Source organism: Erinaceus europaeus, chromosome 14 (genome assembly GCF_950295315.1).
Source record: "Erinaceus europaeus chromosome 14, mEriEur2.1, whole genome shotgun sequence".
Lineage (NCBI taxonomy): Eukaryota > Metazoa > Chordata > Mammalia > Eulipotyphla > Erinaceidae > Erinaceus > Erinaceus europaeus.
Genome location: NC_080175.1, coordinates 66,920,041 through 66,937,301, shown reverse-complemented (window position 1 = coordinate 66,937,301; position 17,261 = coordinate 66,920,041). Strand labels below are relative to the sequence as shown.

Here is a 17,261-nt window from a genome sequence, read left to right as displayed (position 1 = left end):
GTGAAGTCTTGCTGTGGGAATGTCTCCATGCGTTGGTTTTAACTACATCCTCACTGGCAAGCAGAATCACAATGCAGGAGGAACTCTATCCACAGTATGGCTCTGCCTGGTGTGATGGACTGCTTAGTGGAATTCAAGAATCAGGAGGACAGTTTGTACATTATAACAAAAGATACTTGTAGGTTTTCAGAAAACCTTTAGCTATGATTGCATTCTGCAGCACTCCTACGACAGGGAACTGATATTTTTATCACTGGGTTGCTTATCTCTGTTTCTTTTCATCCTTCTAAATGGAAGCTATGGTCTTCATGATAATTTTTCCAAACTTTAAAATAGTGAACTAGATACTAGAAGGGGACAAAGTGAAACTGATCTATTTGAGAGCTAGTATGATCCTCTTTGCCTCACTAATCTGGCGAACTGGAACACTTTTATCTTTGTGAAAAGCAAGACTCAACAGTCATTTTCAAAGAGTCTTGTTCTCTTTTAGGCTCAGACAATAACTGGGAGGTATTGGAGCAGTGACATTGTTAAATGGAGGTCCTAGAATGCCTGCTTTGGCAATGTCAGATTGCAATTGACCAGCAACTGGATGTGAATGGTGCCTCTTTTTTGTAATGTGTCTTTTATATTATCGATTTTATTAAAAGCATTTTCAGTGTGGAAAATTAAAAAATAGAACTATTGGGGGTCAGGAGGTAGCACAGTGGGTTAAACGCACATGGCACAAAGTGCAAAGACCGGCATAAGGATCCCGCTTCGAACCCCCGGCTCCCCACCTGCAGGGGGGTTGCTTTACAAGTGGTAAGGCAGGTCTGCAGGTGTCTATCTGTCTCTCCCCCTCTCTGTCTTTCCCTCCTCTCTCCATTTCTCTCTGTCCTATCCAACAACAACAACAAAAGCAATGATAAACAACAAGGGCAACAAAATAGGAAAAAAATGGCCTCCAGGAGCAGTGGATTCATAGTGCAGGCATCGAGTCCCATAAATAACCCCAGAGGCAAAAAAAAAAAAATAGAACTATTATCACTTCTAATCTAAGGAGTTGCATATTCAGAATGCATTGAGGAGAAATAGAGAAAATTTAGTGTATTTTAAAAACGACAACTTAAGTGGAATATATAAACAGTATATTCCTGAAACATTTTTTTCTATAAATATTTATTTACTTATTGGCTAGAGACAGAGAGAAATTGAGAGGAAAGGGGAAAATAGATAGGAAGAGAGACAGAGGGGGCACCTGCAGCATTGCTTCACCACATATAAAGCTTTCCCCCTGCAGGTAGGAACTGGGGGCTTGAACCTTGGTCCTTAGCATTGTAACATGTGTGTTCAACCAGGTGTGCCACCACTTAGCCCCCCTGAAAAAAAATTAAACCAGAGCATTGCTATTGGTGAAAAATGGTAAACTTGAATCCCTGGAAACACTGACTGAGGAAGCACCCTTGGGAACCTGAATTGATTTTTTAGCAGCTTTCTGCTTTACCTTTAACATGGAGACAGATTGCCATATTCAATTTAATACAGTACAAAAAAGAAAAAAAGGACATACGTCCTCATGGAAAAATAACTTTCTAGGAAGATGGGCAGTGCTTGTGTGTGGTTTGTATTTGGCTTCTAAATCTTCTGATGCCCAGCTGTACAGTCTCCAAAAATATAATAACAAATGTGTAACTGCATCATCTAGATTGGTAGTCTTCCTCATTTAACTGTTTAAAACTAAATATTAGATGACCAAGAGGTACCACACCCAGGGGAGCACATGTGAAGCTTTGGGTCCTAGCCCTGGGCCACCACTTGGGAGTAATTGCAGGGGGGAAGCTTCATGAGCTGTGGAGCAGTGCTATAAGGTCTCTCCTTCTCTACCTTTCTCTGTCTCTCCACCTGTATCTAGAGGAAAGAAAAAATGGCTGCTAAGAAGGTAGAGTTCTGCACATACTGAGTCCCGGAGATAATCCTGGAGGCAAATAAATAAATAAATAAATAAATAAATAAAAAAAATAGAAAGAAAAGGAGGAGGAGGAGAGGAAGAAAGAAAAGAAATTCTTGTGGATATTGTTTTCTTATTTTTTTTTTCTTAAATGGTTTCTGGAGGCCATTTTTTCCTATTTTTTATTAGATAGGACAGAAAGAGATTGAGAGAGAATGCAGAGATAGGGAGAGGGAAAGGAAGATAGACATCTGCAGACCAACTTCACTGTTCATGAAGTGGACATCCCTGCAGGTGGGGAGTAGGGATTCAAACTTGGGTCCTTGAACTTGGTAATATGTATGCTTAACTAGGTGCACCACTACCTAGCCCCAAGGACAGTAGTTTCTAAAGTGTGCTGAGTTTAGATGCTGTCCTGAGAGGAAAGGAAGTCTGTTTGGATCATCCCTGGCAGAAGTGATCTATGCCCCCAAACCACCGCCATTTGAATCTTGGTGCTACACAGCCCTGTCTCACCTGCCTTGTGGCTATTCCTATAGATCCCACTTCTGTAGATTCTGCTCCTGTAGATTCTACTCCTGTCTCAGTGTCTATCTCACCCTGTTCTGGCTTTTGCTGTCTGGTCTGCATGCTGGGGCTCTGGGGCTGGCTGGTTGGTACAAAGATATGTCTTGTCTCCATGAACGAGTGGGCTCCTGGGAAGCAGGTGGCAGCAGTGTCCCTCACCCCTTCACTAACAGGTGCTTGGGCCAGTGTCTCCACCAGGCCTGGCTTCAGAGAGGTTGCTCCTGGCCGCATCTGAAGACATAGCTCTTGCTCCCACAGTCTTGTCTTCTGGGGCAACACAAAGACTGCTTGCAAGATAACCTTTGGGACAAGCTGGTGTGAGGTGTGTGCCCTACTGCCATGGAGTGAGAGAATGTTTGCTGTGATGTGGCTTGAGATGGACCCTAACTGGTTTGTAAGCCTGTGGCTGGCAGGCTTCGGCAAGAGCAAGAGCACAGAGGGCGTCTTCTGGGCAGTGGCTCATGCAGGAAAGCGCCTTCTGGGAGAGCAGGTTACTGTCATGACTCCCTACTAGATAGCTTACTCTGGAAAGATAATTACATCCAACAGAAACTATATGAAGAGGTTTTTTTTGTTTTAAGTAAAGAATCATTGTCACACACAACTTGTAAGGGAAACACACTTTTTCAAGCTTTACTAAGAAGATCATTGACCAGTGTTGGGAAGGGAGGTCAGACTCAAGCTGTCACCCCTTGGTGAAGTGTCCTCTTCCCCCAAGACAGCCTCTGTCTCCCAGCTGCAAGCCTATTCTGTGAAGACAGGTGCCTCTGTTCAGCTGTGTGTGCAGGGAAGATCACACTGGAGCTCCCCTCTGAAAGATGAGTGTTTAATGGCTATCATTCCTCTCCCAGCACAAATAGATTTCATCAGTTCCTTTCTCAAAAGTAATGGACAGTAATAGATGCAAACTACAGTTTCTTTTCTTTCTTTTTTTTTTTTTGACAATAGTAAATGCAAACTAAAATTTCTGAACAAAACTTTATTTTATTATTTTATGGTTTTTTATTATCCATTTATTTATTGGATAGAGATAGTCAGAAATTGAGAGGAGGCGGGGGGAATAGAGATGGAGAGAAACAGAGAGACACCTGTAGCCCAACTTCACCACTTGCAAGGCTTTTTCCCTTCAGGTAGAGACAGGAGACTTGAAGCTTGAACATTGTAGCATGTGCTCAACCAGGGCACCACCACTTGGCCCACTTGTTATATTTTTACTTCCATCAGGGTTAGCTGGGACTCAGTACTGGCACTAGGAATCCACCACTCCTCGTGGCCATTTTTTTTTCCTTTTTTAATTTTATTGGCTAGGACAAAGAGAAATTGAGAGGGAGAAAGAGAGACACCTGCAGGCCTTCTTCTCTGCTTGTGAAACATCCCCCAAGCAGGTAGGGACTGTGGGGTAAGGGATGGGTTGGAAGAGGCTGGAACCTGGGCTCTTGCACATGGTAATATGAACTCTTAACTGGGTGTACCACCGCCTGCCCCCAAACAAGAATGTTTTATTTTTTCTTAATCAGTTCCATATGTAGACTGGGGATGAGAAATGCAGTTATAGCAGTCAAAAGGAATCACTGGAGAATTGGACAAGGGGTCTTCAGTAGCACATAGGAGGTGCCCCAGTAATGCTCACTGGTCACCTTAATGCATTCAGTCATCAAAGATCCACTGTCCAGAGACTGCCAATGGCCTACCCAGAGAGTCCATGGCTGCCTCCAGGTCACCTTTCTGGATGAGCTGTTGTCTGCAGAGACTGCCTTCTTTATAGTTCTTTTCCTGGGGCAAGAAAGAAGACATTACTTCTTCCTTCCCCAATTCCTATTTTTTTTCGAGGCTAAGAATGAAATGTTTTTCCAGGACTCAGTTGCAGGGACTCATGGCTGAGCTGGGAACGCAGTTCAATCTTTATTGATGAGCGGGAATACAGTGCAATCAATCTAATCTCTATTCATTAGAAAATCCTGTCATTTATATCTCCTGAGGCGGAAGTGTCAGGACGGAAGAGGAAGTACGTAGGATAGGGGGTGGGGAGAAGGAAAAAGTGTAAGCTTGGAAGTATCAAGTTTGCATCGAACCAGTGGGGATTAAACCAATGCCCTGTAGGCAGGGTGGGTCTCAGGTAAAGCAGTGATTATATAAATAGACCACGGCATTAAGCAAGTGAACCTAATGTGATGATCAAAACAGAAGGGGTCTTAGAAGCAGAATTAGAAGCAGACCAACACTCAGTAATAAACATTCTTCTTTAAGAAAGCAATGTTCCATCCAGTTGCAACTTCTAATGGGTAAAGTGGAGTAAAGTGGAAACATAGCCCTGGCTGGAATTGAGAGTAGGTTCCCTTTGTGTGAATAAGCAGCAGTCTACCCACGTTGCCACGGTGATGCTGAGATTGAGGCTATGCCTTGCTTTGGTCAGAGATGCTGTTGGTTAGTCATCCTCAGCTGTGGATCACCTGGACAGTCATTCTGGAAGCAGGCTTTGAGTCCAGAGGCTTTCAGATGAACAGCCAGGGTCTGTGGTTCTGCTGCCCTCAATGGGGCCCTGGCCCCCCCAGGCCCAGCATACTCTGCTCTGAACCCTAGGGCTTATCCTCTGCCATGTGCAACCAAACTCCATTTTAACATTTTGGAACCATCACCGCCAACTCTGTCATGCACAGTGAGAGGTGCTGAGAGCCAGTCATGTGGGAGGGGTTTCAGCCCAGGACTGCTTCCTGCTGTGGTTCAGAGATGGGGGTGGGGGTGGAGAATGGGTATATGGCAGTGGACAGTCATCTTGAGGAAGTGGCTCTTGTAATCCCTGATTTGTCTTTGGGGAACAACTTATCTCACAGGATCAATGCCTAGAGCAGATAACCTTTTTTTTGCAAACCAAGCTCCTCCCAACCACCAACCCCAACCCTCTCACCCAGTGTCTGGGACTTAGGAGCTGTCAGGTAAAAAGTGGCTGTTCTCCAAAGGAACTCTTCTGAACTGCTAATAGGAATGTAAATTCTTCCAACCCACTGTGGAGAACAGAACTCTCAGAAGGCTAGAAATACACCTACCCTATGACCCTGCAATTCTTCTCCTGGGGATATATCTTAAGGAGTCAAACATGCTCATCCAAAAAGATCTGTGTAAACCTAGGCTCATAGGAGCATAATTTGTAATAGCCAAAACTTGGAAGCAACCCAGATGCCCAACAACTGATGAGTGCCTGAGAAAGTCCTGGTTTATATGTACAATGGAATATTACTTAGCTATTCAGAATGATAAAGTCACCTTCTTCAATTCATCTCGGATGGAGCTTGAAGGAATCATGCTAAGTGAGATAAGCCAGAAAGAGAAAGATGACTGACTATGGGGTGACCTCACTTATGGACAGAAGTTGAGAGTTAAGAACAGAAAGGGAAACACAAAGCAGAACTCAGACTGGGTTTGGTGTATTGCACCAAAGTAAAGGAGGCTGGGGGTAGAGGTGATGGTTTCACGTCCTGGTGCATGATGGTGGAGGAGGACCTAGGAGGGGGACTAGAGTTTTGCAGAAAACTGAGAAATGTCACATATATACCAACAACTATATTTACTATTAACCATTAATCTCCCAATAATATATATGGTCCTTCTCAAATATGGTGTCAGGTGCCTTGGGAGCATTATACAGCATAACGATTATTGTCACCACCATCTGGTCCTTTCTATTCTGTTAGTTGGGGCCGTCTAAGGTATCCCATGCTAGCAAACAGTTTGTATTGCCATTGCTGGGACTTCATGGCTCTGGGCCAACTTTTCAGATAGAGATGGTGCTGGGGGTGGGAAGGGAGGTATATCACGGCCCCAACACTTCCTCCAGCACAGTGAGGGTTGGACTTGAACTCAGTGCACTGTCCAGGGAAGTTGTCTTGCCAGCCTACAAACAGCCATAAAAACTTCAAACAACTTGTGTTTATATTCTTCCCATGCCACCTTCCCAGGGTGAATAGGGAAAGGCTGCCAGTGACTGGAGGACTGTTGCGGTGCGGGGTGTTGGATCCACTCTGGCTTCAGGGGCCGTCACAGCATCTGGCCCTGCCAATGGATACTCCATCTGAAAGCAGCATGCTGACTGACTTTGTGCTCTGGCCAGAGTGGCTCCTGCAGTCACACACAGCCCACAGTAGAGTGGTGGAATGGATAAAGTGAATACCGCCTTCCAGAGTTCAAAGAGAGCCAGGGCTGTACTGAAGGACAGCTGATTAAGCATGAATAAGTTAAAAGCACAAAGAAATTCCAAAGCAAATTAGAAGTCAGTCGCATTGCACAGAAAACCCCAAAGGTTAGTGGGTCAGGGGAAAGAGAAGTTGATGTTTCTCTCCTGATTTAAAGGCCCAGACCTGGACAGTTTAGTGGTTATGGAGAGCCATGGTTTTGAGAGGTTTCAGATGAGTTCAGTGGTCTGTTACACCACCTGGCACCAGGCTTCTGTCTCAGTTCATCTCAGCTCAATAATACTGCAGAGTTCTAGCTAGCATATCTGCATTCTAGCTAAACACAAGGAAGAATGTGGAAGACAAGCGTTTCTCTTCTCTCAGCAAAGTCAACTGCCTTTCAGTAGTCTTCCGCCAGCCAGCTCTACACAGTGACTCTGCTAATATGATTCTCATTACTAACGTCATCAGTAGTAGTGGCTGGAGCTTACTCTCATCTGCAGGAGCTTCGGTAAAGCAAGGGTGTTCACATTGCTCCCATGGCTGCATTGCCTCCCTCCCAGATAAAACCAAGAGTCTTGGACAGTAAGGGAGAGTGGGGACTGGATGTGAGGTGGCCCTGAGCACCCCCCGAGGGCACACTGCAGGGCCCAATTGCCTGGGAGGAAGGGGGGAGAGGTTACTACAGTGGGTCTGTCTCATCGCTTATGGTCTGCCTGCATGTCACGGTTGATTAGGGACATGCATCTTTCCTTCCTGGGCTGGTTAGTGGCCTGCTGGCCTTGGGAAGTGTGGAGACCTTGCCCTGTTTTGGAGATTCGGGCAATGCAGTAAGGCCCTAGTCTCTGGCATCCCTGCCGTGAAGCAAAAAGCAAGGCATTCATTCAAACTCAGACTTGCCTGCGGTGGAGACCAAATAGCTTGTGAAGGTTAAAGGTACACACAGAGATCCCACTTCAGCTTTGGGAATCTGCCAACAAGCACTTTATATATTTACTTATGTATTTATAGGACAGAGAGTAATTGAGAGGGGAGGGGTAGAGAGAGAGGGAGAGAGAGAGAGAGAAAGAGAGACACCTACAGCCCTACTTCCCCAGCTGTGAAGCTTCCTTCCTGCATATGGGGCACAGGAGCTTAAACCCAGTTCCTTGTGCATGGTAACATGTACTGTGTTCCACTTGTGGCCCCCCATTAATTAAAAATTTTTTTTAACCAGAGCCCTGCTCAGCTCTGCCATTTGGTGGTGCTAGGGATTGAACCTGGGACCACTGGTGATTCAGGCAGAAAAGTCTTTTCTCAGGACCATCATGCTACCTCCCTGACCCCTAAGAAACACTTGAGATCCTTGAGCAGATGGTGCAGAGCTCCTATCCCCAAATGTATCTGCTTAGTAAAACACACAACTTGTTTAATATCCTTTATGTCAACCTAGACTTAGGGACAAAAGCCTTGAGGAAACAGAAAAGGTCCAACATGACTGATGTGTTTCAGAAGGAGAAGGATGCAGACCATCCTTCTTGCAAATGCAATGCCAAGGATTGAACTTGGGACTTCATACTTAAGAGTCCAACACCTCTTGCATGGCTTCACCTCCCGGGCCACCCCTGAAGCTTGTGGTAAGAGTTAGTGCTAACCATTCAGCTGTACCGTTCGTGGTGACACCAAGTATTGGCCTGAGTGCTGTATCCCATCTCCAGGTGATAGGCTTCTGCTCCAGGCAGCTGTGTGGATTCTTTGTGCCTTAGGCATCCAGCCCCTCTGGGGACCTGAGAGCAGAGTGGGATCTAGCCAGTCCACCCTCAGTGGTGTGGGTCCTTCTAGGTGTGGGAGGAAATGTTGAGAAATGCTTTTCAGCAGAGTGAGTGAGGCTGGCTTACTGTATGCAGTGGGGTAGAGGAGAACCTTTGGCGGGAGAGTGAAACCTCTTCTTTCCAAAATAGTAACATACATGGCTGTCTGGCCTTTCTTCCTTCACCATTTGGATGACTGGTTCTTGTCTTGAAGGTCCATCTGTGGCCACTGCTATCTTTCTCTTCATCTTGGCATCTCTGGGAAGGCAGTTGCCAGGCTCTCTGCTTCTCTGCTTCCCGTCAGCTGACCTTGCATGGCTGGAAGTACAGCCAGTAACTTGGCTACTCTGCCCTGACAGGCCCCTGGCTTTGCACAGCTCTGCATGCGGCATGCTGCGTTCCCCAAAAGGCTGAGTCAGCACTCACTGTCTGATGCAGAGAGAACAAGGAGTTGGGGGGAAGGTGGTGCTCAGGAGAGGGGCCTGATGTCCACACTGACCTCAGGATGCAGGAAATCTGAGGAAATTCTCAAAGGCAGGGGCCCTGCCAAATCTCTTTGGCACCTAGAGAGCTCCTCAGACCTCTCATGGGACAAAGTCCTGCCCTGAGAGCAGGTTTCTGGGGCTGTGCTTGGGCTCTCCTTATGGGTGAGCTTGGGTGCCTGGCTCCACACACAGTCCAGGTGAAAACTCCTGGGACAGTCTGGCTGGTGAATCCCAGCAGGTGACACAGGACTCAAGTGTTGTACCAGAATCAGAAAACAAAGTCTCTTGGTCCTGCTTGAGTTGGCCATTTATTCTAGAGAATCCACTAACCCCCCATTCTTTTGTTATTTATTCTAGCAGGGGGGTATAGAGAGAAGGAGAGGCAGGAGGAGAGAGAGCACAGCACACCTCAGCCCCAGGGAGCTTTCCTTGGTGGTGCTCCCTGTGAAGTTGGGACCAGAACCCAGAGTCTGTCCCCAGCACGGTACCTGCTTTCTGGGGTAAGCTACCTCCATGCCTGGCACTGTTCCTTTAATTTTGTACTATTGATCTCATATGTCCAGGGCCTGAGGGAATGGATACAGGACCATGTATGGGGACCCAGGTTCAAGCCCCCTTCTTCCATACATGAGCTGTGGAACATTAACTGCAGATGTCTGTCCTCTCCCCCACCCCTTCCTCCCCTCTATCAGTAAGAAAGAAAGAAAGAAAGAAAGAAAGAAAGAAAGAAAGGGAAGAAAAAGACCCCTGGGAATCATGCAGGCACTGAGCCCCAGTAGTAATCCTGGTAGGAAAAAAAATTACATATGTATGTATATAATAAAAGTAAAAAAAAACATTAGATATGTTTGTATACACACACCACCATCTCTGTGGCCACACACCATTGCAGCTTTGGCTGTTTGTAGAGAAATGCACCAGGAATCAAAGTACGTAGGTCTGAATCAGTGCTGTCACCATGGATGGCAGGCAAGTGGTGGCAGTGTCTATATTTACTAGGCACTGCTGTGCATGCAACTATGCTTTATGCGTGTTGTTTCTTGTTTCTTTTACTGAGATAATCATCATGAGAGTTCCCCGCAAACCTCCCCCCCCCCCCCCAGACTCCCTAGTCTGGTTTTGTTGGCAGTCTTTACCACACACTACTTAACCTTGGGCAAGCTACTTGATTCCTTCAAGTCTTAGTTTCATCACCTGAAAATTGGGATTAGAAATACCCACTTCTTAAGTTTGCTAGTAGGTTAAATGCGAAAAATATGTGTAAAACGGATGGACCATTGTTTATCCCAGAGGGAACAATTATGATGACAGTAGTTTAGTAGTTTAATGTCTCAGGGCTGCTACTCTTAGGAATCACATTCAAATGCCATTTTAAAAACTTTTATTAGTGATATAATAGTGTTTTACAATATTTTAAGATAATAGGGGTGTGATTCCATGCTGTTCCCACCACCAGTATTCTGTCCCCATTCCCCTCTAGTGGAAACTACAATAGTTCTCCTAAGGTTACAGATACGGATTGACTTTATGTCTATATCTGTATCAATATCTCTCTATATATTTTCCCATTTTTTTCTGTGGTCTTGCCCTCACTTCTATTCTTTCTTTCTTTCTTTCTTTCATTTTTTAAATAATTTTATTATTATCTTTATTTATTTATTGGCTAGAGACAGCCAGAAATTGAGAGGGAAGGAGGAGATAGGGAGATAAGGAGAGAGACAGAGAGACACCTGCAGCCCTGCTTCACCACTCATGAAGCTTTCCTCCTGCAGGTGGGGACCGGGGGCTCGAGCCTGGCCCTACTTCACTTCCTTTCGAAGGCATACCTACACCTAGTACTACTTCCCAGTGCCCTTTCCTTGTTCTCTTCTCTCTCAGATATTAATAAGAGTGCCTGACTGTCTCTGGTGTTTTTCAGATTTGCTTCCTTTTCAGTGGTGGTACAAAAACAAGATTCCTGGTCATAAACATTTCAGGTCCCACTATAATTGAGGTCCAGAACCGTCTGGTTATTGTCCCCTAACATTTCCCCTGTCTGGGGGTATGGACCAAAATTCTTCAAATGGCATTAAAAGTTATTTATTATTTATTGAATGGAGACAGACAGAAATGGAGAGGAAAAGGAAAGATAGAGTGGAATAGAGAGATACCTCAGCCCTGCTTCACCACTCATGAAGCTTTTCCCTTACAGGCGGGGGTTAGAGGCTTGAACCTGGGTCCTTGCACATACTAACATATGTGCTCAACCAAGTGCACCACCATCGAGGCCTTCAAATGCCATTTTTTATATTAATTGATTGTTTGCCACCAAGATTATTTCTGGAATTAGGTGCCTGCATGACTCCACTGCTCCCACTGGCCATTTTTCCCCTTTCTTTCCTCCAGAGAGTGAGAGGTGGACATAGAGAAGTAGAGAGAGAGAGAAAAAGAAAAACAGAAGTTCTACTCCACCACTCGTGAAGCTTTCCCCCTGCAAGTGGTGGTCTAAGGTTTGAACCTGGATCCTCACACAAAGTAGCGTGTACACTCTACCAGTTGAGCCAGCTCTTGGCCCTGTTGATATACAGTTTTCACCTAGATTACTGGCCCCCCAGAAGCAGGGCCAGGGCAGTATGTGAGTGAAGGTCAGGTGGGCTGAGTTCTATGTCTCCCAGAGTGTGTCCTCTTGGGCGAAACTTGCAGGCTTCCTGCCTGTCACCTGCCACTGTAGGATGGGGTCAGGTGCATGTCATCTCTGGTCACATCTGTCTGCTTCCTTCTCAAGGCACCCAGCACACCCTCTGCTGGCCTCTAACAACAGGTGGATGTGGCAGAGTGGGTGGTGCTCAGGGACTGACTGAGTGCCATGAGGACTGAACTTGGGGTGGGGGGCGGCTGGCATCCACCATGCTTCCAGGGAAGACCAGTGGTGTGGAAAAGCTGATAAACTCAGAGAGGGCTCCAACTGCCCTCTTTCCTTGGTTCTGTTTTGTGCTCATAAGAATGCCACCAGGTCCCAGATGCTAGCAGGATGCGACCAGACTTCCCTGGACAGACAACCCCACACCAATGTGCCTTGGAGCTCTGCTTCCCCAGGGCCCTTCCCTACTAGGGAAAGAGAGAGACAGGCTGGGAGTATGGATCAACCTGTCAATGCCCATGTTCAGTGGGGAAGCAATTACAGAAGCCAGACCATCAACCTTCTGCATCCCACAATGATCTTGGGTTCATACTCACAGAGGGTTAAAGAATAGGAAAGCTATCAGGGGAGGGGATGGGATACGGAGGTCTGGTGGTGGGAATTGTACGAAGTTGTACCCCTCTTATCCTATGGTTTTGTCAATGTTTCCTTTTTATAGATAAGAAATTAAAAAAAGAAAGAATATGCTTCTCAGGAGTCGGGCGGTAGTGCAGTGGGTTAAGTGCAGGTGGTGCAAAGCGCAAGGACCAGTGTAAGGATCCTGGTTCGAGCCCCCGGCTCCCCACCTGCGGGAGAGTCACTTCACAGGCGGTGAAGGAGGTCTGCAGGTGTCTATCTTTCTCTTCCCCTCTCTGTCTTCCCTTCCTCTCTCCATTTCTCTCTGTCCTATCCAATGACCGCATCAATAATAACTACAACAAAAAAACAACAAGGGCAACAAAAGGGAATAAATAAATAAATCAATAAAAGAATATGCTTCTCAAAGCCAGCTAAAGTCCTAGCTACACAGCTGCTAAATTTGGTTCTGAGAGAAATAGCATGTTGGTCTTTTGAGTGTCCAGAAGTTTTGAGTAAGTACAGCCATGTGGCAGACATCTGTGGGGATGTGGGGGCAGGCGATGATGCTGGGGGCCCTGGGCTATTCTCAGCCCACCTGGGTCTGGGGCACCCTGGCCAAGGACCTCAAATGCTGAAAAGTCCTTTGTTTTTAGGAGGAGTCTGGGAGGAAGGACATGGGGTCCGTGTGAGCGCTCACTTATGATCCCATTCAATTCGTCTCTAGATTTCATTTTCAAAGGAGGGAGGTGAGATGTAGATTGCCTTTTATGATGCTAGAGAAACAGTCTTCCTCATTCTGTATTTAGGTTTGTCTATTTCCATCTCTGGGGTTTAGTCTAGGGGTATTATTTACAGTGCCCATAAATTCAACATCAGCCAAGTGGACTGGGGAGAATTAAAGTTGAACTCAGTGACTAGAATATTAATCCCTAAGCTCTTAAATCTTTCCACCCTGCTTGGAAGTCAAGCTTGAGCATGCCAAGGGGGCCAGAATCTCATCACTTGATACAAGAGTGAATTTATCCTGGGGGCTGGGCAGTGGTACAGCCAGTTAAGCACACGTGTTACCATGAACAAATACCTGGGTTCAAGCCCCTGCTCCCCACCTGCAGTGGGGGGATACTTCACGAGTAGTGAAGTAGGATTGTAGGTGTCTCTGTCTCTCTCTTTCTATCTTTCCCTCCCTTCTCAATGTCTCTCTTTCCATATATATATATATATATATATATATATATATATATATATATATATATGAAGTGGCTTCCATGAATGGTGGATTCGTGTGCTAGCACTGAGCCCCAGTGGTAATCCTGCTGGCAGAAAAAAAAATTAAAAAATAAAGTTATCCTAATGTCCAAGTGGTGCAGAAATGTTCTTTGATGCCTTAATGGTGTCTACAGAGACATCACATCCCTCTGTCCATAAATTTCTGGCCTATTTACTAAGTATGTGGTGAAACTGACTCCCAAAGCAATGGGAAGCTGGCAGTGCCTCACCTAGTAGAGCACACACATTACCATGTCTGAGTAGCTGGGGTCAAGCCCCAGGTCACTATATAGGAGCACCTGCAGGGGTGAAGCTTCATAAGCAGTGGGGAAATGCTGCACTATCTCTCCTTCTCTCTCTCTCTCTCTCTCTCTCTCTCTCTCTCTCTCTCTCGGTTTCTCCCCTTCTGTTTAGAGGAAAGGAAAGACACGGCTACCAAGAGTGGTAGGCATGGAGCCTCACAATAACCCTGGTGGCAAAACAGATATATTTATTTACATGCTGACATCATTGGGGGCAAGTCAGAATTTGCAGAGTAAGCACAGAATCTGACATAATCACTAGAGTTGGAAATAACAAGTCTGATACAGAGTGATTTGCATACCAGGAGAGAACTTATTCAAATATGTAATCCCCTAAAATGCTTATGTACTCCCTCAAAATGTTTATAATTGACATAGCTGTATGAACACAAGCCCATTAAAAAGATGGAAAGATGGAGCATGAGGTCCACGTATGATACCCAGGAAAATCCTGTCTCTAGAGGAGTACTAGTGTCTGCCACTCTAGCTGGTGGAAGGAAACACTCTCAAATAATTTACTTGATCCCAGTTCCAAATGGAAATCAAGATCCTAGCAATTGCTATAACAGGATAGAAAGGTTTGTTGTGAATGGCCATCAGCTCCAGGAAGGCCAGATGGGAGCTGTGCTCTGGACAAGGCATTTGGGAATGAGTGCAGAGCCCACTGTAATCTGAAGCTCCTGGGAGCACCCACTTGCCAGCCAGATCAGCTGCATCAGCCTTGTCACCAGTAGATGCCAAGCCAGGTCACCGTCCCCACATAAGTGTGTTTGTTTGTTTGTTTGTTTATGCATTTATTTATGTTACCAGGGTTATTGATGGGGCTCAGTGTTTGCACAACAAATCCACCACTTGTGTTGGCCATTTTCTCCTTTTTTCTTCTTTCTTTTTCTCCTCCCCCCTCTTTTTTTCATTTGTCTTTTTATAGAGAGAGAAATTGAGAAGGGAGGGGGGAAACAGAGAGGAAGAAAGGGAGACAACTGCAGGCAGCGTTTGCTTCATGGCTCATGAAGCTTCCTCCCTATAGGTAGGGACTGGGGACTAATGTGTGTGCTTAACCAGGTGTGCAACTGCCACCCCCCTTGCTTAATTATTGTTATTATTGCATTTATTTTGGATAGAGACAGACAGAAATTGAGAGGGGAGGGGGAGAAAGAGAGACAGGGAAACACCTGTAACACTGCTTCAACACTCTTGAAGCGCCTCTCTTATAGGTGGGGACCAAGGGCTTGAACTTGGGTCCTTGCTCATTATAGATGCACGATTAACCAGATGCACCACCACTTGTCCTCTCTCTCTCTCTCTCTCTCTCTCTCTCTCTCTCTCTATATATATATATATATATATATATATATATGAGACAATATAAAGTTGCCGGGAACTAAGCCTAGGCTCTGGGCATGCAATTTCTGTGCTTTCATGCTCTGAGCTACCTAACCTCTGTAGCCCTTTTTGTTGGTAATCAGTTGGATTTCCACCCCTTATTCCATCCCCAGACATCAGGGGATGCTGTTGAACATTCTAGATTTCTAACCAAGGGCTTGGCGTTTCCATCCTTAGGAATGTCCTAGAACAACTTCATTATCATGACAAAAGACATCCTTATCTACTTCCTTCACTTAGAACCTCCAAGCCAGGAAAGCAGGAATGTTGACCACATATTCGTTTCCTCTTCTAAGCCACTATCCAAACACCCGCTGTTTTGACAATTTTGTGTGAGGCTATGTTGCTTTTTACACATGACTTAGGCTAGTACATTTGACCTTTGAATGACATGGGTTTGAATTGTGAGAGTCCAGTTAGACTTGGATTTTTCTCTCTGTCCTCTGGCTCTGTGTTCCTGGGCTCATCTTGGGGGTCTGTGGGCTGACTCGAGGACCTTCAAACCAAGAGAGGGCCAACTGTAGTTCAGACTGGATTTCCAGCTGTGTAGGGCTGGTGCCCTCCTCTGGGTACCAACCAGGGTCAGCTGTGCCTGTGTCTGACAACTAGAGGAAGTCTGTGCTGATGGCAGAGGAGGAGGAGTGAGAGCATTGTGCATCTGTGCTTTGCCTCAGCTGTTCTGGGGGTACTGCTCTCCTGTTCCCCAGCCTGAGGGTAGCAGTGCCTCTCTCTGTCCTCTGTCAGGACCTGTTGTAGAAGGGTTGGCACTTCATTCATCATGGTACTCCTTGTTCTGCTCAGGGTTACTATGATTTTGGCCTTCATGCGTTATTCGGAGGGTTGATTTTGGGGCCTGGGGCTGCTGATATTCCTTCCATATCAATTATCAGCGAGTGTTTCTTTGCTTTGCAGGGTTTTTGGTTTGGGAAGGGTTCCATAGGAATGATGTGCTTGGGACCAGTGGGGCAACAGGAGACACAACTGTTTCTCATCCATTTCTCTCTGTCTCCTCCTTCCTTTTTCCTCTTATCCTCCTCCTCTCTTTCATCCTTGCTGAGAGATAGTTAAAGAGACCCCAGAACTGAAGTTCCCTTCAGGTGACGGAGGCTAGGTTTGAACCTGGGCCACACACATGGCAGAGCAGTGAACTATCCAAGTGTGCTGTTTCGTCAGTTGTCTCTTTCTGATTTGTGTTTCTCTTTCTTCCTCTGCATTTTTTTTCTCCTTTTAATTTGTATTTTACCAGAGCCCTGCTCAGCCCTGGCTGATGGTGGTGCTGGGGATTGAATCTGGGACCTCAGAGTCTCAGGCAGGATAGTCTTTTGCAGAACCAATGTGCTTTTTCTCCAGCCCTGCTGATTTTGTCTTTTGGAAAGCCAGTTAGTGCTTAGTATTTAAAAATTAAGAGATCTCACATTTAGCAAAGTATCATTCCTTCCTGGAAAAAAAAGTATCTTGAACTGGCAGTCCTGTGCTTGTGGACAGGCAGCTGGTTTTCACTGGGTGTACTCCTTCCTCCAGTCCCCCAAAGGAGGCTCCCTACCATGTGGCCATTTGGCCATTGGCACCTGCTGACGCATGTCCACTCCCTGCCTGGCTTCTCTTTGTGACATTCATGTCTCAGATTCTTGACCTCAATCTAGGTCTTTGACAAAATCATTTGTGTCCGATTAGATTGGTAGAGGTCAGAGTCCCTCTCTACCTCTGAGCTGAATTGTGTCAGTGTCCACTCTGCTTCCTATGCTATGGAGAAGCAGAGCTCAGTGATGGCCAGCTGCAGTGGCCTCTGCTGGTACCGAGCCTTGGTGCACACCTCAGAGCACATACATGTGAATCCCCAGCTGAGTGTGTGCTCTGCAGGCAGTGGAGGGCATTCTGCAAAGATATAATCTGTACAGGCAGCATTGTGACAAGGGGAAATGAACCCACAGGAAGGCATTTTGAAGGCTGGGTGATAGCACACCCCAATGAATACACATGTTATGATGCTCAAGGATCCAGGTTCAAGACCTTGGTTTCCACCTGCAGGGGAGAAACTTCAAAAGTGGTGAAGCAGGGTTGCAGGTCTCTCTTTCTCTCTCGCTCTCTTTATTTATTTATTATTGGATAGGGACAGAGAGGAATTGAGAAGGGA

At 45.9% G+C, this 17,261-nt stretch overlaps 1 protein-coding gene across 5 annotated transcripts in view; it reads left to right on the top strand.

The window, feature by feature from the left end:
- TNIK (TRAF2 and NCK interacting kinase) overlaps positions 1-17,261 on the top strand; it is a 328,431-nt gene that overhangs the window by 66,299 nt on the left and 244,871 nt on the right. The window lies entirely within an intron of this gene.